Source organism: Haliaeetus albicilla, chromosome 6, assembly GCF_947461875.1.
Source record: "Haliaeetus albicilla chromosome 6, bHalAlb1.1, whole genome shotgun sequence".
Lineage (NCBI taxonomy): Eukaryota > Metazoa > Chordata > Aves > Accipitriformes > Accipitridae > Haliaeetus > Haliaeetus albicilla.
The window spans coordinates 8792907-8818881 of record NC_091488.1 but is presented as its reverse complement, the minus strand read 5'-3'; the positions used below and the strand labels follow the sequence as shown (position 1 = coordinate 8818881).

Genomic DNA, 25975 nt, shown 5'->3' with positions numbered 1-25975 from the left:
GAGTGGCCTCTCTCGTGTCCAGGGTGCCTGGGTCTGACCCCAAAGGCACGGGAGCACTTCCCGACCCCTTTGGCCATGGGAGATGGGCTGGCAAAGGTGAGGATGAGGAAGGTCAGCGGTGAGGATGGAGGGGGAAGCAGCAGCAGGGCTGGCCATGGTATGGTGCCCCTGGGAATGATCGCCTGGCCACACCACATGGCCTCTGTTAAAAGCACCAGTTTGCTCCAGGGAAGGCCCCTGCCTTTACCAGTAGCCCTGCCTTCCCAGCTTGAGCGCTGGGGAGGGTAGGGAAGGGATTTTCCTCCTGGCTTGCCTTTGTTTTTAGTGGGGATGAAGCTCTCCGTAAAGCCATGCCTTTGATGCCAGGGAAGAAGCAGCAGCAGAGGAGCCTGGCAGGACTGCTGTTGCTGCTTGTGTGGGACAGGACAGTCCAGGACAAGTTTTGCCACACTATGATGGGGGAGGGCATGCAAACTCCCTGCTACTGTGCCTTCACCTTTGCCTTCACCTTTGCCTTCACATACGATGGCATTCGGGGTGCCTGGAGGGGAGGGTTGGGGTCCTGCCGCTCTGCACGGGGAGCAAGCATGGAAAGAGCTGAAACGTGGTTCTTCCTCTCATGGGCAATGGAAAGGCTCTGGGGAAACTGGTATTCAGAGGTATGTCTGGGGTTTGATCTCTCCCCCAGAGATCCTCCTGGGCACCTTACCCATTCCCAGTCTGTCCTGTTTATTTACGACAGCAGGATAAACACTTCCCAGGCAGAGGTGACCAGAGTCTCTCTTCTGCGGAGCTGACAAGCTATGACTGGAGAGAGAGACAATGTTTACAGTGAAGAGCTTCCTGCAGTTACAGAGAGGTCAACAGGATGCTTACCAAAAATAGGGTTCAGTTCATTGAATTAATGAAGTTCAAGCAGGGAGCATAGAATATACAAGTGAAGAGAGGAATCAAGCTTCTAAGCAACAACAACGGTGATGCATTTAGACAGTATTCCCAAATCACAATACTCGATGTTTTTGCCAAAAGGTAAAAAAAACCCAAAAACAAAAAAACAAGAAAGCAGAAAAAAAAGACCATTTCCTGACCAGACTCGTTGCCCAACCACTGGCTCTTTTCAAGCTCTCCTGCACACTCACAAGAAACGTGACCTTTGTATGCTGTTGCTGGGGGTAGGTCTGGCTCCTCAGGGGGATGGGAAAATACGTGATTGCTGTATGAAAGCAAAAAGGAAGCGGCTCAGCCAGCAGCAACCCTGGAGGTGTTTCCAGTGCCTACTGTACTTGGAAGACCCAGCAAAGCCATGTCTTCCCTCCCACGACTGCTGGAGGCTGTTTCCAGCCTTCCCTTTTAACATAAGAACACAAAATACACCCCACTGGGTCAGATGAACAGTCCGGCATGCCCAGTGCTCTATCTTAAGAGAGGCAATTTAAGGAGAGCACGTGAACCCAGCCACTCTCTGTCACCCTGTTCCCTTCCTCCATCCCCCAACACCCACACTTGTAGGTGTGTTAAGGATGCTGAAGGGCACATCCCTGTCTGTTCTTTTCCATTAATATCTATTTATGGACCTGTCACCTATGGCTATGTCTAATCCTTCCCATAGCTGTTCATAAGAGAAGGAGAGGAGAGACCTCATCCACGAGACCCCTTGTTTCATATTATGTCCAGGAAGCTGTATTTCAAACCAGCCATTCAAAACATGCAGGCAGTGGGGACAAGGTCAGTGAGTGCTCCAGGCTGAGGACTGCCTTCACCCGGTGTCTGCACCGCAGAATCTAATGGGATCCCCGTCTTGATCAGGAGATCTCAGGAATGTGGAGACAGAAAGACAACTACGTTTCTATCCACCTCTGCATGTACTTGTGTCTGCCCCTTCTAGGAAAGCCTTTTCTTTTTTTTTTTTTCCCAGTCCTTCCTCTGCAGAATTACATGACAAGAGGCTTTTAACTAAATGCTTGGAAGTTTCTGTTTGGCCAGGGGACTGTGAGATTTTCATTTGGGTAAATGAGTGAAACTTTCAGCCACTTGACTGACAGAGTGCTTGGGGAGCAGGAGAGCCTTATCTGCTGGAATGATTTGATGAATTTACCATCAGAATGACTAAGACGTTGATCCGCACAAATGGGAACTCCTTTCTGCCTAATAAATAATGCTCGCTCACTTGCCCCACCAGGGCATAGGGAAGACTCATTAATTACTGACTCTGCATAGCCTGGAAGTCAGAAGATGCTACGCAAATACTAACTGTTCTTATCTTGCAAAGCAAAAGGCTGCATTTGGGTTTGAAGTTTTTATTTTGGCAAAGGCACAACCAGTAGTTTGTTCTGCGGTAAGGCTATTCACACAGCTACTCGAGGCAAGTATAAATCATATGGACTGTGCGCGGTACAGGAGAAATCTACTCTATGCAAAATTAATGTTGGGCTGGCCCAGCAGAAGCAGCGCACGTAGCAAAGGTGAAGTGCACAGTCTTAGGGGGAAGCTGTGTGTCTGCCCACCTGGTAAATTTATGTCTTTCACCTCTAGAACTTCAATTCATGCACAGTGTGAGGTTGTAAGTGAAATGAATTTATTGGTGTCAGTTCATTCCCTAATGGGTAACAGTTCATGTCACAAAATCAGCACAGATAATTTGTCATGATTGGAAGTCTCTTCTAAAGAGAGGCTCCGGTGTGCAGGGGTATGGAGGAATTAGTTGCTGGCCCCCGGGAGAGGCGGCAGAGCTCGGTAGAGAAGCCCATGCTCCAGCAGAGGAAACAGAGGTAATAACTAACCCTCCCTCCCACCTCCTCACCCCCTTGTGAACTGTGTCAGAGAAAGTTCCTGTGCTGCAAGTTCAACGCTAATGAAAACCAGGCCTCCCTCAGATTATACCTCATCTTTGGATGGGAATGAGATGCAATGGTTACATTAGATCAACACTAAAGTCAGTGGGAAAACAATGCTAGCAGAGCAAAACAAAGGCAATGGACCATATTTGCAGCTGTGCCAAGAAAGAAACATCACCTAATGACCCCTAAGGGTTTACTGAAGGGGAGACCCTGCTGACATCTCCAGCGGGACTTGACACCGTTCCGGGATGCTCCATCTCCCCGCTTAGCCTCGGGAAGCTGGCCTTTCCTTCCCTTCTTCGCCCCCCCCCTTTCTGTCCCTCGGGGCAAAGCAGCCAGGAGATAACTGACACATACTTCAGACCCTTGAACCATGTGCACATCTGACACGGGAATGCCTCAGAGCTACCTTCAAATATTTCCCCTAATCTAAAATCCTCAAAATCCACTAACTGATCTGGAACGAACAGCCTGGAAAGTACCTGCAAGCAGCATTTTGGAGCACTGCCTGCGAAAAAGCTCCTTGTTCTGGCCAGGACATGATGGTGACACGAGTGTGACCTTGCCTCAAGCAACGTCAGGCTGAAGGTGGGTCTGCCATGCTGAGTGGGGTAGGACAAGGACAGCCACATCACTTCAGCTTTTTGCAGAGGTTGAGCTGGGAAAGCCCACGTCTCGCTGCAGGCTCGCTCGTGCCGACTGTTCGATTGCCACCTGCCGTCGAGTCAGTGCCCTTCTGAGGCCAAGTCATTTTAGTGATAGCTGTAAAAAAAAAAAAAAAAAAAAAGGGTTCGTTAGGTATCTTACCAGCTGATTTTCTGAAAGGTTGGAGGCTACTGGGAAAGAAAGAGCAAAATACATGTTCCACTCACTGCCACCTTACATCTTTGATTCTACTCTTCTGCTTGACCCAAGGAGGAGAAGCGCCACAGAAGGCCAAATAAAACTCTAAGATGTTCAGTCTCCTCTTATTGCTTAAGGGATGATGAGAAACTGCTCTTGGTGTACCCTGGATAATTCTGAATTAAACCCCAAAGGAAACAAGGAAGGAAAAAACCCAGCCAGGGAAACAAGCCTCAATCAAATTTGATTCCAAAAGAGGAGGAAAATGTATAAAGAGAGGAATCTGTGTCTCTCCTGCAGGGCTGAAGTAGGAAGTCCCCGAGAGGTCACAGAGTAGGCTGGCCACCTGCTTGCTCTCTCCAGTGTCCTCCCAGCGCTCGATGGCCGGCCAGAAAGCCCAGCAGCCAGGAAGCCCTGGGAAGTCCTGCTGCCATGGAGGCAGAAGATGGGGGCTTGGCAGCCTCCATCCCCTGCCTGCCGTCTCCCCACCAGCCTGCCAGGTGGGCTGCCAGGGACAGAGGTAGGGAAGCTTTCAAAACTTGCTTGGCAGGGAGGATGTCATCCTGCATCTGCCTGGTTTCTGGGAGGATCTCATCAAAATTGACATGTTGCCAGTCTGTTTCAATGCCGGTGTATTAGATTTTGCTGTGCCAGACAGGCATGCCAGAAAATTTCTGACCAGCTGTACCGTGAACACTGAGCGCCAGCAACTATCAGCTTTAACCCAGTCCATCTTTCCAATGAGCAGCCAGAGAAACCTGGGAGCAAACTCACCCACCTGGATAGCAACATTCCCACGGCATTCAGCACCGACTTCTTCAGACGTGGGCAGCGCAACGCTGGTGCACGTGGGAAGCCGGTCATGGTGCCAGAAGGCTGGACTTCAGACCAAGGTGTCCAGAGGAGGGATATGGTCTGTCAGCCTTTACTTTATGCCTGCTCTTCTAGATAGTCCCTGGGCTTGACTGTTGACCTAGGTTGATTTCCAAGCCCTCCCCTATCAATCAGACATGCACCATACTGTTCCAGTAATGAATCAAGCTGGCTTGTTCTTGGCCTCAGTCAATCAAGCCTGTGTACCACGCAAACTTTTATCAAGCTTGGAGATAACAGGTAAAAACAGCCCCAAGCACAGCTTATGAAGAGTAACTCCCCATTGCAGCAGTTCTTCAGAGGACAGAAATCTTTCGGTGTGCAGAGGTGTGTCAGAGACACTGGTCAACAATTAAAGATGGCAAGGGAAAAGATCCAAACTCAAACATTTTCTATTAAAAATGTGTGAGGAGACACGTAATACTATTGGCATAGAAAATTCAGGAGACATTAAAAGCTCAAACTCTGGGAAATTCCACCCAGTTACAGAAAAGCAGGATCTCCTGCGCTCTGCTTTTAAGCCTGCTTGAGAAAACCAAACTGTCAGAGTTAACTGGGCATCTTCAGGCCAATAGCCGGGAATTTGCTGCCCAGCCAATCTGCATAACTACAAGTTTCTGCTAAGGTCTCATAAAGATATTGGGAAAAGAGCCACGCAGCTAGAGCAGAGGCGTTTGCTGGCCCTGGAACGTGTCCGGGTGATGAGCCATCATGTAACCTGACAAAGACTGATCTACAAGATACAGCAGAAAACCCTTATTAGGCACCAGCCTCCTTATCAAGCAACTCAACAAGCTCTTCTGAATCACTATATGAAAACTTACCAATAAATGTATCTTTCTGAACGTCTCTTTTCTCTCCCAGCTGTGCTGAGCTGACCATTCATGATTAAAAAAAAAAAAGCAAGCTGCACCAGATGCATGCTTCAGACCCAACCAAAGCCATGTTTATCAGCTCCTTCCAGATGTTCCTGCAGCTGTATCGCCTCACCATCACTGCGATTTGATGTGGCACCAAAGCAAATTAAGAGCTATGTTTTTGTAGGCCTTGCCGATGCTCTGTGCTGTGTACACTCCAGCTCGCTTCTCAGCCTATTTTTTACACACTAGTGTCCTCAATTACTTTTCCAAATGAAAGGGAGTCATGCTACTTTAATTAAACATTTAATTGAAGGGAGAAAAAAAAAAAAAGAGGGAGGGAACTGATGTTTGCCAACAAGGAAAGGATAACGGTGAGAGATTGCTGCTTCTAAATGAAACCTCACAATGCTGCTTTCTGCAGCGAGAGGCACCCTGGGCTGGGGCTCATGTATCAAAGTACAGCTCAGCTCCTATTCAATTAATGTGTCTGTTTCGATGGGAAGGTTTTGTAAAGCATTGTTGGAAATGGTTTCTAATTTTCCCTTCAGTTTTTGGCTGGCTTAATTAAACTTACACCCAGCGAACCCTTGTGTCTCTCCAGAGGCAGGCTGGTTATTGACCTAAGGGATTTTTTTAATCATTTCTATGTTTCCCTGGCCACCTTCAGTGAATTAGTGAATCCAGCTTTTTTTTTTTTTTTTTAAAGGTTGATCCAACACTGAGGTGTTTCTCCTCCCTCCCCCTCAAAGAGCTGGCAGAAATGTGTATCATCTTTCCTTTCCGCGGGAGCCTGAGAACTTAATCAGCTGCAACTCTCCATGCTGGGGCTTCCCCAGATAAAGAAGTCATGCAAGCCAGCTCCTCCACAGCAGAACTGGGACACCTGGGCCCTCCTTGCCCCTTGCCCAGGGGTAGGATTACCTATGAGAACAAAATCACTCACACGTATAAAGGTTCATGGGAGAAGGTCCTCATGAACTTAGGGCACAAGTTTGTTTTGTGAGTGAGTGGACTGATGAGGTCTGGTTTACTATCAGCTTGGGTCTCAAGAGCGAGCAAAGCCCTGTGGATTCGCTAGTGTCTGTGATGGATGGAGTCACACAGTGGTGTCTTCCTCACCGGGGAATTAGTAAAGTCTTTCTTCAGTTGTCTGGTCTAAAAAGACTTGGGGGTCTTATTATATTTGGGATCTCTCTCTCTCTCTCTCTCTCAAATTCAGTGGAAATCTGCTGATGGGCTCATAAGTTATGGGAAGGTTGAATGAAGAAACTTGTGATTGTAGAAACCTCCTCCCCCTTGGAAAGCAGGCTAAAAATGAGGTTGAAGCCTGGGTTATGTGTCCGGCTGAGTGAAAGTTCATGCCACCCCCATGTTATTTACCTGTGGGCCTGAGTGTATAAAACACAGCATCCCTACTTCATCTGATGTTGTCACTGCAGGCAGTACCTTGAAATTTAGGCTCTGCCTGCTTGTTAAAGGATGAGAACACTCACAAGTGTCAAAATACAAAAGAAGGCTTACACAAAGAGAACATCCTGCGGCATACGAGCATTGCCATCGCACAGTCATTCTCGTTGTCACTAATAAAGCGAGGGGCGAGGGTGGGTAAACTGGGCCACTCTAACAGGAGTGACTCATGGTGGAAAGAATAACAAGCCTGAGATCAGAAAACGGAGAGTAAGTCTTACGAGCAGGTTCGCCTACCTCGTTCTCTTTTCCAAATGCTCTGAAAAAGCAGCAGGATATAAAGTGTTTCTTGGGGTACAGCTGACTAAAAATTCAAGACGAAAACATTCTTGTCTGCCCACAAAAGACTATGTAGGCTTGCTCCTATCTAGGGCACAAAAACGGTCCCATTCAGACCTGAAACCTTGTTGTCACGCACTCTGTAGTGGAAAAGCAGTGGAAGTGCATCAACCGGCTGGATTTCCCACCCCCAGCAGGCAGGATAGCTACTCACAGCAGGGAGATAAACATGGTTTCTGCTCAGCATCGTGACTGTGCTATGGATTAGATGCAGATTAACCCAGCGACCTACCATCCGCTCTCATCCATACCTAAGAATATAAGCAAAGGGAAGCTGATGATTAGGGAGAAGAACAGGTCAAGATCAGCTCAAAGTTCAATGTCATTGAAAAAAACTTGAATATCAAAATCACAGCGGGTCTGTTTTTTCTGTCCATAAGCCTATGCTGAGCCCTCAAGGGCTGGGTGATTCTGCCAAGGGTTCAGATGAGAGCGAAAAAGGAGGGGTCCAGCCCAGACCAAGGTTCCCAGCATGGGGTCTCCTATGCTCTGCTCTTGGTTCTGTCACCAGCTGGCTCTGGGACAAGCCACACCGATTCTTCTTGCCATACTCCATTTCAGACACTTCTGAAGTGAAGATCCTAAAACATCCTCACCACACGAGGGTCTTCTTGGCATTGCAGGTGTTTGCCCCGAATGCTTGGGGATTTACAAATGCGAGGTGCAGCAGAGCTGCAAAGTGCATTAGGAACAAGCTTCAACTAAACTCTCCAGGACAACCACTCCCGAGCTTTATGTAGGAAGAGAAGGAGAGGGTTTGGAGACAGACTTGGTTTTACCCAGATAGGAACAAATTTCATTTCTAGGACTGTTTCTAATAAAATAAAGACAATTCTCTCTGGCTTATAGCACCTTACTAATCACTATAACTGTGATACAGAATCATTCATGCTTTTATTTTGTACTCCTTTTTTAACTTAAGAAAAGCAAGTCTATTCAAGCAGCTCTTAGAATGGAAACCCATGATATTTGTTGTGTTTTCAGGTAACTAAAATCGTATTGGCTTAAGAGTTTACTCTTCTACCCATAGCCGAGGAACATCTAAACCCAAAGCAGGTGGGGAAAACATGACGAAGCAAACTTTCTCTGCATGATGTAAGGCAAAGGGGCTGTCTAGCCCACTGCTTTCCATATGAATGTATTTTATCTGGGCACTGCTGGTATTATTATTTATTATTATTAATGTTCAGGTAAGCGCCTGTGTGGGCAGGAGTGTGGGAGCCTGGGTGCACCAGAGCTCTGTGTCACTGCGATGGTGTCTGTTTGGAAGGGCAGCAGCCAGGTTGTATACCCAAAGCAACCTATGTGCTCATTTTACCTTTCTTTCAGGATAGTTGCAGAATATGGCACATTAAAATACACATTGTGATGTGTTCCCTCACTTGCTTTAAGACAGAGTTCAATTAACAAGCAGTTCTGTGGACATTGGCACTGAAAAGAGCAAAATGCATGGATATGTGTTTCAGGCACAGCTGGCTTTGGGCCCTGAGAGATGAGGAGTGTTTCTCCCTTGGTTTAGAAAGGTGTGAGGACCTCTGGTGTGAGGTCTCCAATGTCTAACAGTGGCTGAGCTCATCCAGCAGCATGGCATCCTATCCAGTGGCAGGTCTCCTCTCTTCACGGACCTTGTAGGAACTGAATTACCTAAGCAACCTCTACCGTACTTTTGCATTTTGTTGTCTTTGGCCAGAGGGTTTCAAAAGTTATTACAGGGAGAATCACATACACACGGCATGCTCGCATAAGCCTTTAAAAATCCTGCTCCTGCTATGCTGATTACCATGGATAGTCCCCTTAGCTGAAAAATGAGTCATAATTGTAGAAAACAGTGCAGAATTTGAACCTAAGCCATTAATGCTAATGTAATATATGGTGAGAAAATACTATTAACGTTTGGATGGATGAGTTACAATACTCTGATTACCACACATTTGCATTCCTTAGCTTCTACGTGATTACAACCTCAGCTTTGAAGTTGTGTTACCACAAAGACCTCTTTTGCCGTTTCGATTTGTTTTCTTGGTGTGTGCATATTTAGAGCCAGAGCCAGTTTGCCAGTATTAATAATATTGATTGCACAATGATTCCTGCAGTGCCCAACCAAAACCTCAGAGAGGGAGGACGGATGATCCTAAGAGGGTGAATTCCCATCCATTTTTCAGGCTGAGCTTCTGGAGATTTACAGAGGAGTCGCCTCGCTGAATTGCGGCTGTTTAATGGCTCTTTAAAGGCCCATGTCCAAGCTAGTTGTCCAGCCTTCCAGTACGTTCAGCGGAGAGAGAGAAAAGCACCTCTAGAGGGCAATTCATTCCAAGTATTGCGGCTGCCTCTGGCGCAGGGAGCTCAGGCGCCTGCCTGCCTTCAGGTGCCTGGAGCTGGCTGGATCCAAGCCTTCCCAGGGTGACTCTCCTGGCTCCAGGTGCTCAGGCTGCGCAGAGGATGCTGCATTGCCATCCAGTCAGCAAAACGGTTTCAGCTGACTCACTTACCAGTGTTTTCCTCCAGGTTTTTCCCAATGAAGACTTTTCTTGTGCCTTTTCTGGTCGGGCTAAGGATCAGGAGGATTCCCTCCGTCTCCCTTGGTGCTGCCGTGCTGCATGCTTTCTCCCAGACATGGGCCGAGAAAGTCTTGTTCCCTGGCTGTCTAAATCTGAGCAGCAGCAGTAGAAGATGGCAGCAAGACAGACCCACCCACCCGAATAACTGTGATGCTTCTGGTGCTCTTTGTGTGACAAAAATGTATGGAGAGATCAGATGGGCAGTGATGAGGCCAGAGACCATGCCCAAACGTGAACGATCTGGCAACCTCCACACTGTTGGTAGGACCATATTCTAGGACCTATCAGAAAACAGTAAGCTAAGTTATGAACCCTCTGAATAGCTTGAGGCCTCCCTAGCACACAACTTTGATGGAAAGTACCCATTTCCTACATCCTGCACGTGTCTTACAGGTTTTCCCTATGTTCTTGCAATAACAGCCAGCCTGGGGGGACAAGTTCTGCTCCCTCTTAAATTAAGAACAATTCCTCCAAGAAGTAGTTCACATCACCCAGGTGCAAGTGGAAAGAGTGGCTGACCAAGAACCCCTCGGGCTGTATCCCTGCCTGGAGGATGTGGGCAGGCTTAACTCTAATTGCCATACTGGGCTGCAAGTTGGGGCCCTGCTCGCCCTTAATTTCGGAGAGAAATATAAACATATGTATGGTGCTCACGAAGCCCATAAATACAGAGTAGGTGTTTTAAATCTGCTTTGTGCTGACACTGTAAAAGTCTTTGTAGTCCCTGTGGTGGGAGAACAGCTGCTGGGATCACTCAGTGCATCCTTTTCTGGACATGGAGAAGGGTACTGGAAGACGTGTTGACAGACTCAAAGTCAGAGTATACTCTGGCTTTGCAGAGAAGGGAGCTTTCTATCAGTGCAGAGCGAAGTGTGTGGGTGCCAAACCTCACCCAGGGAAAGCTAAAGGCAGTATCACGGTGCTGGTCTGCCCCAGCCTTGGACCTGGCCAGGAGAAAATGCTGACTGCTGGTTGGTATATGGAATTGTGTATGTGAGGGAGGAGGGAGGTGCTGATTTTGTAACCAGCATCTATATTGCAGTTTTAAATTAATGGCAAGTTGTCTTAATCTTGGGACAGGTGTTCTTTTTTATTCTTGTCCCTGTAGCAGAATAAATGAATGAAATAAAAAATGAATAAGAACTTGAGCCTTCACATAATGAATATTGTGGATACAACCTCCTATAAATTACATTCCAGACTCCCAACGGGTAATGTCTCTTATATATTACTGGGATACTTTCAAGTTTATTCAAAGGCTCTCTTACAGCAAAACCCTGAAAAGTTAGCACAGCTCCTGCAGGTTAGAGAGAGTCTTATGGAGGAGTAAGAACAGTAGGGTCATTAGGAAACATCGTTAGAGGCTTAAGAGCTAATGATCCAAAGCACATTGACATTAATGTGACTCTTTTCTTTGGACTTCAGGCACCTGGGCATATGAGTCCTTGCTTGCGATATTTAACATGTCTGTTTTTCATGCATAATTACCTGTTTTGGAATGGGAAAGTTTTTTTTCTCCTCTGTAGAGTAAAAAGCAAACAAATAAACCCCTTGTGCTGGACAAATCAAGCCCTAGCACTGCAGACAAGTTTTCCTAGAATTGGTGCCATCATTCAGCTGCTGCTTTAAATTTTTTCTATGTTTATAAAGGCAGTAACTAGTTCTATTGAAAGGGCTCAGGTTTTTAATAAAATTAAAAGTCAGAAATTAACAGTCACTAAAAACCTTCCTACTTGGCTGTTGCAGCTGTCGCAGAATACTGTTCCCATTCACTACACTTAATCCACAGGGACAAAACTAAGCCATAGGTGTAGCAGATGCATCTGGTGAGCTATTCTAGCAGCCAGAGCACACCGAGCCACTATCCCTGGGTTTGGGCAGAAGGGGCATGGTTTCAGGGATACAGCACTGAGGCAGTTGCTTGGGCACCTGGCTGTCTCAGTAGGAGTATGCTCACTACGCTTAAGTGTCATGGTACCCGTGAAACTCATCTGCTGTGTGGGTGGGAGGGCAGGGAGTTGGAGATGTCTGTCGAGATGTTTTCTCCCCCCGTGAGTCCTTGCTCCTGCCCTGTAAGCATGCCGTTTCCTCCTTCCCCTGTTCCTCCCGGCAAGGACCAAGCACCCTCTCCCTTTCCAAAAATCTGTCCCATGCTAGCAGCTAGCGGCAGTGGCCAGCACTGACCATGGACACTGATGCTCCAGAGGTGTCTGTGCCAAAACCCACCGCAATTAAACGTTGCCTTCCTGCCCAGTGAAAGGAAAAGCCAAGGCCAAGGGCATTAAACCACGCTTTTTCTTCTGCTGCAATAAAGCCACAAAAAACCTGTTGTCGAGGCCTAGGTGGAAAATCAAAATGTTCTCCTCGGGGAACAGTGTTTCACCCCTCAGCAGGGAGAGGGTTCAGGCAAGAGCCAGTCTCTTGCTGAACGGGGCTGTGCAGGCGTTTTGGTGAGGGGCTCTGTCCCTTGCGTAGCTCTACGTTAAGATTTACCCTCTGCTTGAAGCAACAGTTCCTGTGCATGCATTTTGACCTGATAATGGCTGTGTAACAATCCCGGATCCCACTTATTTACTTTACTCCCTGACAGTTTAAAAATTCATTAATGGCTCAGCAATAAATTCTCAGCAGACTTCCCTGAAGAGATGAAAAACGGGGGACATCAGCTAATGAATTATCACAGAAATACTCTGAAAGGAGGGCCTGCTCTCCACTTCTACCCCATTCCTACAGCTGAATGGAAAGGGGCTTGGTTTTTATGTTTTGGTTTTTATTTCTGTTTTTCTGCAGAATGTGGGAGTGACGGAGACGACCTCCCCATCTGCCCCACGCAGTCCATATGGCAGCCATACGATCTCCTCCCCTCCATTTTGGCAACCTCTGAACTGGAAGGGCAGCCCTGTCTGAAGCCCAGCATGAGCACCGAGTCACTTCCAATTCCCATCCTGTTCTCCCTCCCTCCTGAGCAACTTATTTAACAGCGACAATTTACATACGGTGGTTTTACAGTGTGGACTAGGATGCCCCAGGGACTGATTTGAGACTCACAAATCCATTTCAGAGTCTTTGCGCTGAGGACACAGTGGGGCAGATTCAATATTCAGCTATGTTCATCTAAATCCGGAGGTGCTTCAGGGAAACAAAACCCTCCAGATCTACCGTGGTGCAGGAGAGCAAAATAAAGGCACCTGCCTGGGCTCATAGCCACCATACATCGGTGGAAAATACCCTGCATGCAAAATTCACAGTACTTTTTAGCTACAGATATATGACAAGCATACCACTACATATGCAAATATTGCAGAAAGCAGAAGAGTAAACAATAAAGAGATCTTTTACTGCTAGAGTTACCTTTCCTTTCCTTCTCAAAAATGTGAAAGACTCAGAAAGAACTGAAAGCTGAACTAAATTTTGTCCTTGTCATTTCTATGATGAAGTTAAGCCAAAAGTCTTGTCCCAAACGATTCTTTGCAATGGATGGCATGGATGAAAGACCCACATGTAAGCCATATTAAGTTTTAAATTTACTAGGGGTAAAGGGAAAACCCAGCTCAGAAATCACTGACAACGCAAAACTAAGAATCTGACTGAAGGAAAAGAGTTTTATTAAAGTTATGGAACACTCTTTAGTCTTAGTTCCATGGAGATAGTGAAAATGTGTACTGGGGAAGGGAAGACCTTTTCCAGTAGACCTTTCCCAGAAGTACTTCGCCAGGGAAGACCTTAAGCATCATGCCATTTGAGGCTGAAACAGCTGAGAGAGGGGAAGAATGAGGAACAGAAGTCCTCAGCCTCTATCACTTTATAACAGGCAATTAATTTTATTTAAACCCTGACAATTAATTTTATTTAAACTCTGATTTCTTTTTACCCTATAGGAATATGAAACAGTGTCCTGAAATTAATAATAAATGAGAAAAAAAATGTTGAAATAATCATGATGAACACATTAGTTTTCATGCATACAATTGGTTCAATTCCAGTCTCAAAATTAAAATGAAAATGAGAGGGAATCCAGATGTAGATTGCTTTGTGTAAAAACCAGCTATTTCCCTTAGGACAGCCGTCCAGCTGCATGGTGCCATAGGCTAAAACAGCACAAGGAACCATCCATTTTCATGTCAGAGGCTTGTTTTCCATCAAGAGGGTGGGAGCCCACAGAGAAAGTCGAGAGAGACTATTCCTTCTCCACCTGCACATTCCCATTAGTCCTTGTGTAAGCAAACGCTGGGCACGGTGCCACCCCGTGTGACGCACTGCCAGCCGTGCCACTTCACCGACTGCCAGCAAGCCTGCGGGCTGCTGGTGTCGCAGCTATCACCTTCCACGCCATCAGGTACCTCCACGGTGCATCCAGGTGACCAGCAGTGTCTCAAGGGTGACACGGTGGTGTCCTCCCTGCCTCCATCCCATGGACACAGGTCCACACTCCACACAAATTCATCTCAAGTTATCCCTCTCCAGTCATACTCTCCTATATGCCTCAGTGCTGCTGTGGATCTTTCATGGACCATCCATGCAAGGGAGCGTGTCCCCATTTTGAAGGGGAAGCAGCTTGGGAAATTTTCTTAGGTACTAATCGTGCAAAAAACCCACTAGCATTGGAACTGAGGGGCTTCCAACTTCCAATATGTATAGCAAAACCACTTCAGGGTGCTAAATGGCCCAATAATCGGGAGCTGCCACTACTGATGGTAGCAGCTACACCACCTCTCCTGCTGCTGGCAGTCCTGGGGGCAAAAAATGTCACTGGCACCCTCTAGGCTAAGTTCAATAGTTTTGTCAGGAATCTACATGCAGGTGAACAAAACCTGTGCTTCTGACTCCTCTCCCTCGCTCATTTGAACTCTGGCCTTGCCAGTGTTCAAGAAGCAAATCTGGGCAAGGAGGAGACCCCAGCTGGGATGGAGCAGGCGGTGGGTGGGCTGTAGGGAAAGCATCCTCCGCAGGTCTGAGCCTGATGGATCTCTTCCCTTGTTACCAAGCAATTACGGCCAGGTGTAGGACAGTATGTTTTCCAAGGAGGCTATTCAGTCTTTTATCAGTTAACAAGACACATGAATGTCTTCTTTTGCATGCGTGGCAAGAACATTATACACGTACACATTTGTGTGCGTGTCTCTGTGTGTGTATGTTAAAAAAAAAAAAAGTACTCAGAAGCTCACAATAAAATGATAAATGAATGGCACTGTTATCCGTGAGACTCTGCCCTGGAGCAGGAAGGCCTGAGGCAGTTTCACATGCAGAAGATCACACTGACTTTTCTCCAGCATGCCCTGTACTCAGACACCCACAATTCTGCCAGTGGACTTCCAGATTCAAAGCTGCTCCGTGCTCAGATTTGGTCCTTTCTGCCAAGTTGCAACCTGGAATCACCCTGAAATTACAAACTTTCCAGCAAACCCTTCTACAGCCCTAAGCTCAATATCCAGACTTCAGCGGGATCAATTGGATTCTCTGAGCTTTCTGGCTTTCTTGGCAAAGTTTCATTCAGCTCATGTGACTCACCGTTCCTCCTGTTGGGATGATGGAAAAGATAAACCTATGCTTGGATATCCACACCCAAGAGACCACAAACACCAAAACCACAGACAACAGAAATTATTAAATAGGAAAATATTTTTAAAATATCTCTAGGTCAGATATGAAGAAATCTTGAACAGCAAATGCTTTCAGCAGATGTTTTCTATCAAAATTGCATCTGGAGAGTTCTGCCCTGTTCATTTTGCAGACCCATCAGGTGCTGTACATATGTTGAACTATTCATGTGATTTCAGCCCTCCATCTGAGATTAGCGTAGCCTAGCACTCACAAAAACATGATCCTAATCCCCCTAGAATGGGGCAGCATGGTGTACTCAGTGTGACCAGGCTGCAGCAGAGAATGAGGAAGGCCAGCTGCTCAAGCAGTCCAAACTCAATTAGTTTACATTAGTTCTTCCATAGTGCTACTTGATGGTCCAATTTAACAAACACAAAATCTCTGAGTCAGTGGAAAGCCAAAATGAAAAGCCATTTTCCATAGCTCTGTCATGTACTTAACAAGGTTATATAACCAGCCATTAGTTTGCTCTTAAACTAGCCATTAATTTTTTTTTGCCTGAAAAGGGGTAGAGAGGAAGAGAGATGAATCATCCACATATACCAAACAGACTTCCTCCAAATCTTTGTGCCAGTCAAAATTACATGGAAGCCAAGCTGCCATCAGAAAATTATTTCTACTGACGACTGGCCACAGCCAGTTGTGATTTCCTCCCCGTCTTGCAGAAGTTTTCAAATCACTCAGTTCAGGACTGCTCCTGGTGTGCAGGAGGTTTATGGCTTTGGAAACAAAACTGTTTTTTTCCCCTCTGAATGTGCTTTTACTCTGTCTCCTGTGAGAGGACACACACTACTTGTTACTCTGCAAGAGCCTGGGAACATACTCAAAAAAACCTTAAAACCAGAAAACACCCCCAGCCTTATATGAAGCTCATTTATCTTGTAAGCTTTACAGGGCAACACTTGAGGGTCCTTGTACTGTGCCTGGCAAAAGACATCCTGCCTGCCTTCTTTCAACTCTTTAAGAAATAAAATGTGTTTAGTAACAGTCTCACCGAAGACATCCAGGTAAGAAACCCACCTTATCCATGAATAAAGCACCAAGGAGCCAAGACACTTTCTCTTTGTCCTGCTCTACTGTTGATCCAGAAGGGACACAGCCCCACTGGTGGGAACCCAACACAGGGGCATGGTGCACGGCTTCTCAGCCACAGCATGACAGTAATGTGGCTCTCGGGCATTCACCACCAGAGCACCCTCTGGAAGCCGGAGGGCTTCTCCTCTCTCACCCCTGTCTGCAAGTGGTCATCTGAGAAAGGCAGGAACAGAAAAAATGCCAAATGCTGTCCATCACCTTATTACAGTAAAATATTGCTGCCTAGCATTCATAGCTGGAGGCTTGACCTTCTGCACAGACTTTAGCATGAATGACTTATGTCAATCACAACCCATGCATGTCGTTCACACAAGCTACCAGGAAGCTCAGGTCTTTGTGAGAAGGTTGGGCCTGACTTACACTCTGCTCTTGGGAAGGTCTGTCTAAACATCTTGTAGAAATAGTAAGGAAGGATAAGCACATACAGGCTCTGTTTGGAAAAAATAACCACCAACAAAAAACTCTCAGAAGAAGTTGGTTGTGTTTTGCCTTGTCTTCTTTATGGAAATTTGGAAGGCATTTAAACCTCTCTCCTGTTGCCTGATCTTTCGTGTTTCCATATAGCGGGATCTGGATTCGAATGATTGTTGTGCCAGCCCAAACCCTGACATACTGATGCTTGGAAGACTGAAGTTACTCTGATTTTAGCTTGCTCAGCCTGGGTGTGACTGGAAGGCTCTGCTCAAAGCCAGAGCACTGCTGCTCTGGCGTGCAGTCAGTAATAACACCAATAAAAGACACGGAGAAGTGTACCCGGTTCGCTGTGCCGTTCCTCAGATGCAGTGCAGGAGGTCTGTAGAGGTTACTCCCCCAGGCTATATCACAGGCAGGGAGCTGAGGCTGACGAGACTCCTGCTAAATTGCAGAGAATTCCTGGTGGTGCCCGAATAATTTTCTGGTCAGAGAGGCTGTGAGGAAGGGAAGGAGGGAGGTATTTCTTTCCAGACTAGAAAGCAGACCTGTCCAACGTTAGTAAAGTTCCCTATTGGGCTAGGGAGTCCAACACCAACTTGGTGAAGTTGCTGGGGGCTTTCTGCATAGAACCAATCTCCTGGGCTTCCCCCTCAAACCTTTTCCTCTGGGAGTAGGAAGATTAATTCTATGGTCAGCCTTGAATTTAAGAGGGTCATCACTGGGAATCTGTCTTACTGTGAAACATGAGTTTTCTGTCCTGAGTGATTTCCCTGCAGTTTTCCTGGGAATGGGACTGTCCTGTGTAGTTCTTGGGGATTTGACAGAACCCTTCACCAACACTTCACAGCCTTTGCTGGGCAGTGCAGTCTTGAGAGGACAAGGAGGTTGAAGGCTGAGGTCTCTTAAGCTCCATTTCCTTTCCTCCAAGAGATTTCAAACTATCTTTGGGGGCTTTCTACTAGCTACATCCCTTCTGTGGCAAAACTGGGAGGGGATGATCTGGCTTCGTGCGCTTTTTAAAAAGCTTGAGAACTAAGAGCATTAGCTTCTCCACGCTGGCTAAAAAAAGGCTTGCTAAACCCGTTGAAACCAATTGAGGAGCAGAGCAGAGTTAATCCTGCAAAATGTGCACGGTAGCTCAGTGACGCATGGTCATGCAAAGGCAGAACAGTGTTGTTGCTAGTGATCTGCTCAAAAGGGACTAGGAGAAGTTGCAGTCAAATTTTGGGGTGGGGGTCAGCCCTCAGGGTTGCCTGAGTGGAAGTGGTGGCTGCTGCTATGAAGCTTCTCATGCTGCATCTTTAACATTTTGCTCTTCTTCACGTAAGATTTTCTCTGTTGGGAATTTTTGACATTTTTCCGTCTGCCTTCTGAATTTAGGCTCATGGAGGACAGGCATGAAGTGCAGACACAAATGCTTTCTCCTTCACAAGGGCTGTGAGTTCCACTCTCTATTTGCAAAAACATTTTATACTGTATTATCACTACCCATTACTGTGCAGTGGTACAAATAGCACCCACATACCTGAAATGGGACTAAGGCCCCGCTGTCCCAGACACTGTACTTCCAAGCAATAAAAGGTAATCTCCATTTTCAACCTTATAGTTTAAGCATCAGAAAACATATTTAAACTTGCAATGGCATTCTGACTGGATTAAACATATTTGAGTGAAACATCTACCCTTCATTTAAGGTGTGAGAAGCCATAAGCTCTTCTATTAAATTAGCTTGCTGAAGCAATAGCACCCTCCAGCCAAAACATGGGTTCACATCAAGGCCCAGATGAAAATGTGTGAAGCTTCTAAGGAATCTGAATTCCATGGAAGGATGAGGTTTTCTAGGTATAGTTTTAAGAGAGGGCTCTGTGTCTGTATGTACACAAATGCACAAGAGAAAGGGAAAAATGCAAATGCAGGGAAAAAAAGAAGGAAGCAGAAAGAAAACCTCAGAGACGGACACAGAATTGCTCATGGCAGGACCCTGAGAAATATCTGAAAGAATGGATGTTTAAGTCTGAAAAGGGCTTGGAAGTTTGGCGAAGAGGACTACTGACTGTTGTGTGACTCCCTTGGGAGCAAGGTCTTTGGGCAGTCCCTCTAAATTAAAGGAACTGCATCCAGGAAGAAACTGTCATTAATTCTTTTAACTGGATCACCCCAAAGCTTTGCTAGTGGCTTGACTTAAAAAGAAATTACAAATCTTAGAATAGAAATCTACCATTTTTTCTCATTTTTAACCTACTTCAGTTCCAACAATGAGTTCTCAACAGGCAAATGAAAGTGTCTGCAATGGAAATTTTCTTCTAAAAATTACACTGCTCCAATAACAAACAGAAATCTTCCACGTGACATGATGTATCCTATCAAAACTGTGCCATACAGCTTGCATTTCAAATTCCAAATAACTTATCACACCTCTGTTTGGTTTTGGTTTCTTTCAATTTTCTGTTTCTGTTGCTTTGCTGTAGAAGGATGACAGCCAGTTAAAGCCCACAAGAATCAAGCAAACATTATCCTCCTTATACAAACATCACTGAAATCCTCTGATGCTGTTTGTTCGTTGACATGGTTTCCATAGGGGCCACTCCCTCTAGTCCTTGTTTAATTTTCAAATTTGCCCTGGAACCAAATTATTCAATTATGCCCTGGCCACATGAGATTCTGCAAAGGCAGCTTAAGCACAGAATTTCCAAACTCCAACGCGGTAAGACACAAGGTGTCCTCTTCAGTGCGTCATATACCCATCCCAGCTCTCCATAGGTAATCAGAAGGAGGATGATGACTCTGCAGCTTAGCTAACGGAGCTCTTAAGGATCTCAGTTATCTTACTGACAAACTAAGAGGTGTCAAGTATTACTTCGTATGTCACTTTGCCATAAATATCATACCCTAAGTAATCACAAGCTGGTATTAACCCCCCCCCCAAGCTGACAGGTACAAAAAGCTGGAGCTCTGGTCAGTGTCTTGGAAGACACCTCTCTTTTGCTGCTGTTTTTCCTCCATAGTTTGGACACAAGATAGGATAGTCAAGGCAGGATAGTCCTGACTCTCTCCACCTGCAGCACCATGAATAGCACAGACTCTGTGTAACATGGGCCCAGGGAAAATCATCTAGCTATGCATGACACTATCTTCTCAGCTGGCCACGCAGTTTCTTTTGGTTCATTTCCAGGGAAAATCACACGTAGAAAAGGAAAAGGCAAAATCTAGTGCCAAAATTAGTATCTGATCAATGGCCGTACTTGCTAGTCAGATGAGGTTTAAACACAATGGCCTCCACCCTTCTCTTCCTCTCTCTGCTGTAAATCAAACCCAACTTTCCTGAAACCATGGAGTGTATGCTGCAAAAAACCATTCCATTGGAGTGGGAAATCACGTCTACTCTTTCCCCAAATTAATGGCCATGTGCCTCCCTTCCCTCTCCATGGCAATAAACTGATTTGATAGACATCTTCTAACCTGTGTCGCTCTCCCTTCGTATTCTTCACATAGTGAGATTTCTTCTATTCTCCTCCATGCTGTGCTGCTCTCTAATATGATGACAAGGCAAAGTGCGGAACTGGGTGAGAAAAAATCCTGAGGCTGTTTTCATTAACATGGAGAAAAGATTCAGAATAGCCTTGTTTCTTGGAAGGTTTGAGAGAAAAAAAACTATAGCAGAGAAACATCAATAGTACTTATTCTCTTGTTTTAAATCAGATCTGATCCATCCATCAAGACCAGCTAAGCTGAGAACTTCAAGTGGCCATAGGGCTCTAGTCCATAGACTCTTTTTGCTGCCATCCTTGTCACTGAGTTAAAGGGCTCATTTTCCTGAGGGAGACACGGAGGAAGTTCCCCTAGGAGGCACAGAAGTTTTCCTCTTCTTCCCAAAGGAGGAAATATTCATGAGCAGCATTTGCAAGGTTGACACTGCGACACTAGCATACAACAGTTTTCTTTTTCCCACCTGTGTTGCACAATGCCTCTCATGACTTGAGAGCTCGGATGCAGCCCTGCCCATTCCTAAGGAGCTCACCTGCCGTGGCTGGCTTGTACTTTAAGGTGTGGGCAAAGTTAGGCTGCAGCTGTCCCCTCCTGCCCAGCAAGACATACCCCAGACCCCAGCCCTAGCCATGCTCTGTCACGAGTGATTTTTCATCAACGACGAGAGGCTTAGAACGGCACAGATCCTACCAGCGTAGGCAGTCAGAGGCTTTTGTTAATTACTCTTGCATATTCCCTTGGGAAATCTGCAGCATGCTGGCAAGGTACCTATTGGATTCCCAGGCTAGCCAGAGGCTAGCCACAACACACAAGCCCCAGGAACCTGACCAGCACATTTAAAATGAGTAAAATCACTCCAGACTCTGCACACTAATTAGAAGCTACTTGCTAGTAAAGTAATAACTTTACTGGAAATAAGACTGGTAGCAGCCCTCTCATTGGATCAATCAGCTGTCATCCAGGCACCAAAATAAGCAAACAGATCTTCATAAGCACTCTGTGCAAACTGGCAATGAGTTCTTCTGCAAATATGACCCTGATTTAATCATGTAAACAGGAGGAAACTCCTTTGGGAAGTCCGGTTTATCAAACAAGCCAGTAATCACTGGTCACCACCAACTTGGACTGGTTTGTGCAATTTACCAACAATTAAGATATATGCACACCTGATCCATTCCATGTCTGTCTCTCCTTATCACTATCATTTCATAAATAGCACAGAATATGCACCAGGACAAGATCTTAACGCACTTGTTAGAACATAACACTTCATCATTGTCAGGCAGATAACTGAAAGCCCAATGCTGAGGATACAGTGCACTTTTAAAAGGGCATATACAATTTAGCACAAATGAAAAATAAATCTGGCCTGTCTTAATAAAGACCTCATGAATACACTGATGAATTACAATGAGATATATGGAGGTGGGGGCAAAGATATCATTCTAATACAGATTTTTTCATCAGTGTTGTTTTCCCACTTCAAACAAATAAGGGGAGGAGGGAAATATGCCAGGTTACAAATGAGAGCGAGAATCAAAATACTTAGCAGTAAGTCCTCTCTTTCAAAATCAAGAAATCTCCTCTTTGATGCTAAAGAACGTTGTTGAGCATCCTTGGAGATGCACGTAAAAACATATCAAGGACCAGAGGCTACTCACTGTCCCTCCAAATTTGTGCATTTTAAATACAGACAAACATACTTGTACATAGATAACCCTCTGTGGGTGGGTGTGCATGTGTGTGCATGTACTCCTGCGGGTCTGAGACTTAGAGCTTCCCACAGGGAAGAGTAGTACCGTCTATCAGCCTATCAATAGTTTCTTGCCCTTATATGAGTTTGCGAGGTAGGGAATCACTGCCCTGCACAAGCAAGATGCCAAGACACTAACTGCTGGAGCCATTTCTTTTTCCTCTCATGCTGGAAGGACAATGGGGGAAGGGGAAGATCGTCCACTTTGGTAATAGGCATCAACACCACCAAGCAACAGAATCATTGCAGGGGGTTGTATCTAGACTTTTTGGAAAGTTAAAATGGGTCTTTATGAAAGAAACCAAGAGAGACCTGTCCTAGGGAATGCCAGCTCCATTTCTCAAGTGGTGCTCAGCCCAGTCGCACATCACCAGTGCCTCATCTCCGTGCAGCGTTTTGTCTCTCGATCCAGCAAAGCCATATAGTTTACAAGAAACAGTTTTGCTAGACTCTGCCCTCCAAATCCCAGTTCTTCCGCTGTACAAACCAGATGGCAATGATTTTACATTTTGATCTGCATTTGCTCACACCACCAAGCCTTTTCTGCCAGAATCTCTGCAGTCAACCCTCCGCTGCAGCAGAAGCAAAAACTCCCTTAACAGACGTGAAGCCCTCAGGTTTTAATGATCACATCATCTACTCCTGTTTCAAACAGCTCTAGGTGGTGTTTTCAAATGGGAAAAACATTTTCGTATGGCAAAGCTTTGCAGAGAGCTATTGTATGCAGAGGTAGGAACCTCCCAGTGCCAGAGCAAAAAATGAGGTAGTTTACATGCAAGGTCTCCCTGGAGCAATGAAAGTGCAGATAAAAAGTGAGAAAGGATAACATTAAAGTTTAAGTTTATTGCATAACACTAAGTTGGCTTTTCCAGACCTGGGCCAAGTTTGGTGTTAGGAGGAACAGGTCTTTCTTACAAAATTTACCAAATACTCACTTTTCTTTCAACTTAACTTGCCAGCTGATCCAAAGCTTCATTCAAATGCAATATTGCTATGCTTGCTAAAGAAGCTTATGTTAAGGGGGTTTTGTTTATATACTCCTCATGACCTATGCCTTGTCTTCCCACATACGTCTGTTGCTGCATCTTGACCTATGTGCAGCTGCAAACATTATGTGCCAAAGATATCATGTGTCCTTTTACAGTGGAGCTAAGTAAGGAAGAGCTCAAACCAGGACATAAAGTTGTTCTTTCATTGCAGCTCTCTCCAATTTGACATGACAGATTTTTGCCTCTGTAGTTTGCATTTGTTCCTCTTACCTGGTCATAGAAAACAAAAATACAGTATCATCACATTTGGTAAGAACATGTGAAAGGAGACTTTACCAGAATTAGCACTTGTCCATAGAAACACACAATCCTTGTGTATCACTTCTTAATGGAGCAGACCCGGTGGTGTAGTTGTTCTGGGGAAATAAGCAATTTTTTAGCTATTGATGAGAAAGAGAAAGTGAAAGTGAGAGAGTTGTTTTCCAGTGGGAAATACGAAACTAATTATTTTTTCCCTTAAGACCATGTACAGACAATAACAATGTTTCATGAGGAGTATTTTCAAATAAATATATGTTGTGAGTCAAAACCCCCACACCTCAAACCACCTCTGAAGACTGAATCTCACAAACAAATTTTGCCTTAGAGATTTCAGGTCCAGAAACAAATCCAGGATTTAAAACGGTCAGAAAATAGTGCTAATACTGTCACTGTTTGAACAAAATTTCTTTTGCTTGTACCAACATCATTGGGTTTGCTTCTTTAGGATGCCTCCTAGATAGCAAATGATGTGCTTTAAGAGACTTCAATTTCACCAGATCTACAAGTTAGCCCACTTTAAGCCCTCGAATTAGCTACAGTCAGCAGGAACCACCTGCATATCGAAGGAAATAATATAGTCCTCAGCAACTGAGAAAAGGAAAGAGGTACCTTTCTAATGAAAGGGAGAGAAGACACCAACATCCCTCTCAATCCTCATTAATGAGCAAAATGAACAAGCTTCTTTTAGAAAGGATAGATTTTCATCAAATGAGTGAATCAAAAAAAAATTTAAAAAATAAGGAAGACTAGGAAGCTACATAGGCCATAGAATCCTAGAATCATAGAATCATTTAGGTTGGAAAAGACCTTTAAAATTATTGAGTCCAACCATATTTCAAGCTGAGAAATATAAAGACAAACCACCACCATTGCCTAATTCAGTTCTCCCTCAGTTTTGAGAATGTGGTGTAATATACTTGTTTTTCAGAAATGACAGAAATCAGCAAATTTGTGTGTGATGGCGTTGGTGACAGGCATCTGAAGCATTACTGGAGGAAGCACCAGGCAGGACCTAAAATGTCCTATAACGAATAATGCTAGAATCTAATTTTATCTTCACAAACTTACAGGTGAAGTAGACAGGATAACCTTCTTTAGAGAAGCCCACCAAGCAGATAGCCTGGACTTACCCACATACCACACATCTCAGGGTGGCTAGTTCAAATTAAATCATTAGCTGAGAAGGAATAATCCTGGTAGGTTCAGAAAACCAGTTTTAAATTTGGCCTGCTAGCAAAATTCTGAATGTATTTACTCTGGATTCCATTTCTCAACCCATATTAAAGCTCCATAGCATAATCAATTATGGGCTTATTGCAAAGTACAGTAGGATTCAATCTCCAGGAATGCCTCAGGGTATGTCTTAGAAGGACGATAAAACTAACAGTAATGGGTCTACAGCTTCTAAGGCTAATTTCCACAGTTACAAATTTTATAAATAAATAGAAGGAATGTCAACTCTCAGTCACTCAGCTTGAGGTCTCTCATGCTGATAACTCCTCTCTTCTCAGATACTCTTCCGTTTCTCAGATATATTCCTTCTTTTGTTCTGAAGCCCCTGGGACTTGTTCAAAGCACTTCCATTCCTACCTTTCACATCGCTAAATGGAGCAAAGAACTAACGCAACCAGGAATACGGAGCAAGTACAGGAGGGGATAGTGCCCTCCCTAATGTTGAAGTTGCATCTCAAGGAACAATCATACCGCCTGCAACTGTGATTTCATGAGATCTCAAACTAAGCAGCATGAGGCAGGCGCCAGATGGAGGAGAGGCTGCCTTGGAAAATTCAAGGGCTATGGGTAGTAACATTGGTAGTTTTGCTGTAGTTTCTCTTCAGCAGGCTAGATGACACAAGAAAAAAGACTTGCAAACTCAGTGGCTGTCTGCTGGAGTTAATGAGATTATTTCATATCACTGAAGGAAAAAAATGAGAAGCATTCTGCCACTGTAGTTGCCATTTCACACCGGACGCCACCGAGGTCCACTACCAAGTCTCACTAGCCTCAATTAAACTGTGCTGTGTCCCACCAGCAGCTGAATTTCAGCAGAGGCATTTGCCCATCGGTCTGTGCAGCGCTCTGTGCAGAAGGAGGCCAGAAACTCTGCTGGGGACAGTGTTCCTCACTCAGCAACGGTGGTGCCACGCCACGGGGCACTGTCCCCAGCACCCACTGGAGCAGCTACCCCTGGAACATCAGTGGTGCCAACCGAGACCAAGATCCTGAGGAGGATGCGGCTCTGCAGGCCTGGGGCTGCAGGGGTGCCTGGGGTCTCCTGCTGAGGCTGGGGCAGGGGTGACGGTCTCCTTGCCTGCAGAAGAGGTGCACTAGCGGAGGATCTGTGTTGCCGAGTGAAGAAGCTGCAGGAGGTGGTCCTGTGCAGCTCTGGAGATGACAAAAAGGAGAGCGACTGGATCTTCTCTGAGACCCTGCGGATAAAATAGCCCAAACCTGCAACTGTACCAATGGAGACAGAGGCTGAGTCTGTTCTTAGGGGGTTGAGAAATAAGAGACCCCTGTGACAGCAAAGGCTGGAAGC

General features: G+C 45.5%; 1 long non-coding RNA gene across 2 annotated transcripts in view; it reads right to left on the bottom strand.

The window, feature by feature from the left end:
- Positions 1-872: 872 nt before the first annotated feature.
- The window catches only part of LOC138685576 (uncharacterized), a 58733-nt gene continuing 33630 nt past the window's right edge, over positions 873-25975 (bottom strand). The window contains exons 3-4 of one of the 2 annotated variants that reach the window (XR_011324871.1): positions 3320-3599; positions 873-1213 (exon numbers count right to left, since the gene is read on the bottom strand). This is a non-coding gene — a long non-coding RNA (uncharacterized lncRNA). Of the gene's footprint in view, positions 1214-2317; positions 3600-25975 lie in introns of those variants that run through there. The other variant, XR_011324870.1, reaches the window with a different exon arrangement.